A 2,966-nucleotide genomic window follows, 5' to 3' on the forward strand; every position below is an offset into this window, starting at 1 on the left:
AAACATTGACAAAAGTTTTAAGTGCCTGCAAAATTCGTCATGAAATCACATCCCTAGAAGGCGTGGCAAAAAAAACAAATTCAGTGCTTCAAAATGCGTTTGAAAGTAGCTTTTTCAGAGTACTTTTTTTGTTTTTTTTTGCCACGCCTTCTAGGAATGTGATTTCATGACGAATTTTTGCAGGCACTTAGAACTTTTGTCAATGTTTCACTCAAAAAAAAATTGGAATTTTTTGATTTTTTTAATATTTTTTTCGATTTTACTGTTCATGCGGGAGCATATGAGCTCGGGTGCAGATTAGCCGCGTCCCTGTTTTCTTACCTTTTGCTAATTCCCAGTAAACTACAAGACTTGCTCAAGTTAGAGCATTAAAAGAAACATATGTGGTCTCTCCCTCCCCCTCACCCGCCCCCGCGTCGCTCCCTTGGGGCGACTCGGGCGGCCCCCAACCCTAGCCCGCCACCGGCCTCTCCCCTCCTCCCTCCAGACCTTGCCGCCACCGGAGACAGCCGCCGGCAAGCCCGCACGGTGCCGAGGAAGGGGCGAGGCTTGCCGCTCCTGCCTCGCGCGGAGGGCATGGTGTGCCGGGGTGGCGGCCCCGGTCAAGGTGGGCAGCGCTACTCCCTGCGGCGGACAGCGGCTGCGGGGGCTCGGCTGGGCTCCTCGGCTTGCTTGGGCGGCGAGGCCCCGGTGGATGGAGCTCGCGGTGGCCGGATTTCCTCCGTCGGTCCGCCTTCAGATCTGATTCGACCAGCTCCAACTCCACCCTCCTCGCCTTCTCCCGTTCGATTTGCTCGCCGGATCCGGCGGTTGGCGGTGTTTTGGCGGTGGGGCTCCTGGGACCGGGGGAAACCCTTGGCCGCCGGCGGCGGCCACAACGACGACGATGCCGCGGCGTCGAACTACTTCTTGGAGGCTTCGTTGAGGTATCCCACCCCCCACCAATCTGCCCCTGCATCTAGGTGAAAACCTTGGTCCTGTTTCGGGACGACGGCGGGCTACGGCACCGTTCCCCTTCCTGAAGGCGCCGTCCTTGGACTGCGGGGTGGATGTCGAGTTTGGATGTATTGGTGGCTGCAGTGGCGGCATTGCTCTTCATCAACCTCTCGCCGTGTCGATTTGGTTCATGTTCCTTCCTGCAGTGTGCGTCTCCTTCGTGGTTGTGCCATGGCAACTGAAGTTTCTTGTGGAGCACAATGTGGTTTGCTGCAGCCCCTCCCATGGTACACCTGGTTGACATTTGTGAATCCGGGTTCTTGGGGAACCACTTCGCCTGCCGACGATGAGAAGGTTGTGGCCTCCTACGGCGACGAAGACGGATTTCATTATGCCCAGGTTGTTCATCATGCTGGAGTGGACTTGAGCCTTCTCCTTTCACATTGTTGCTTTCCACAAGTTCGATGTTTGTCCGGTGCTGGTTGCTTCGGTGGACGAAGACCTTGACTGGCCAAGCTTAGTTCTTCAGTTTCATCTTGGTAGCTGCTTGTGTAGTTTTTGGTTTGTGCTCTGTCCTGTTTTGCACCTTGTATCGGCCGCCTGAGGTTGTTCTGCCTCAGTGTCTTCTTTTTTTTTGTTTTTCATGTTGCTTGTATGTGGTTGATCGATGTAATCCTGGCCGGTTGATGGCTTTGTTAATTCAAAGCCGGGCTAGGTTCGAGCCTCCTCTCGGGCTCGGCCGATGCCCCTCCTCTAAAAAAAAACATATGCAGCAAGTGATAGTTGCTGCTTGCTAATAAAGGAATGATGGCTCCATCAGAAGAAAATATGTAGGTTACAAAATACAGTCAGATATACACCACTTGCTTATTGTTTCTAAACATGCTTGCTTTTTCTTTTATCTTTCATAAACCTCTGATTCCTTTCAGGTTTCCGATTTCCTTTTGTTCTACAGGCGTTGTTATCATTACTTCCTCTCCCCTCGCTGGCTCGTCATCTGCTTGCTATCAAGCTTTGTGCTTCCTGTTTGACCTTTGTCTTCTCATACTGCTGTAGTACTACCAAGGCACGGTTGATCTTCTATGGTCTTCGAAGCATGACTTTAACTACTGATACATACACAACTAGATGGATTGGACATTTATGAATGTCATCATTGTATTTATCTTACAAAATGCGTGAATCTAACTAATTACAAGTGAAAACATTTCTTGCCATCGAAACGGAATGGTAGTTTCCCCTGCATTGTGATAATTAATTTACATCTGCATTATAGTAAGCTCGAAATCCGATAAAGTGTCATCAGAAATGAGCATGGATTAGTTCATGAATAAGAAAGCTTTCTTACTCCAGTGGAGCTTAGTGTCGCAGCAATATCTCGGTTTTGCTTCTCCGCAAGAACTCTAACTATATGTAATAGTGCTATAACTTTCATCATCGCATAAAGTACATCAAAAGTTGTCCTCAATCACCACTACTATTCTAATTTTCATTGCAGCTTTGTGAAATAAGTTTTGTCATCTCACTGAATGTTAAAAACATAGAACTGCCAAAGTAGCACAGTCCTTTCAAAGTAAAATTCTCACTCACCGTTTTGATTCAGCAGGATTGATTTTCAGATAATATAGGAGAGTGGATGGTTCTATTCTTCGGTTTTGAATGGCATAACATAAGGAGAGTAGCCTATTGTAAATTTCGCATACTGATCCAGAGTCATCAATCCTTTCGGAGGTGATTCCGTCGCAATCTTGGTTAAGTGTGTTCACTTTGCAGCAATGTCAGCATGGGATCACAATCACTTGATCGAACATATAAATCCAGCTAGAGTACCCGCCATTCCAGCGCCCTTCCCATCTCAAATTCATCCTGCCCGCTCGATTCGCCTCGCTGGCCCTAGTAAAAGTACTTTTCATCGACCTGGTAAAGATCCAGTCGCTCATTATTTTGTATGCCGCGTAATGGGGCTAGGAGCAACTGATGAGTGGGCCAGGCTTGCGCGTGGGCTAGCCTCGCAGCGACGCGGTCGGGGC

At 48.7% G+C, this 2,966-nt stretch overlaps 1 long non-coding RNA gene across 6 annotated transcripts in view; it reads left to right on the top strand.

Annotated features, from left to right (window-relative positions):
- LOC123158989 (uncharacterized) overlaps window positions 1-2,252 on the top strand; it is a 5,123-nt gene extending 2,871 nt beyond the window's left edge. For 5 of the 6 annotated variants that reach the window (XR_006479427.1, XR_006479424.1, XR_006479428.1 and 2 more), the window contains one exon: window positions 1,892-2,252. This is a non-coding gene — a long non-coding RNA (uncharacterized lncRNA). Of the gene's footprint in view, window positions 1-1,865 lie in introns of all 6 variants that reach the window. The other variant, XR_006479429.1, reaches the window with a different exon arrangement.
- The last annotated feature ends 714 nt before the right edge of the window (window positions 2,253-2,966 follow it).

Source organism: Triticum aestivum, chromosome 7B (assembly GCF_018294505.1).
Source record: "Triticum aestivum cultivar Chinese Spring chromosome 7B, IWGSC CS RefSeq v2.1, whole genome shotgun sequence".
Taxonomy (NCBI): Eukaryota; Viridiplantae; Streptophyta; class Magnoliopsida; order Poales; family Poaceae; genus Triticum; species Triticum aestivum.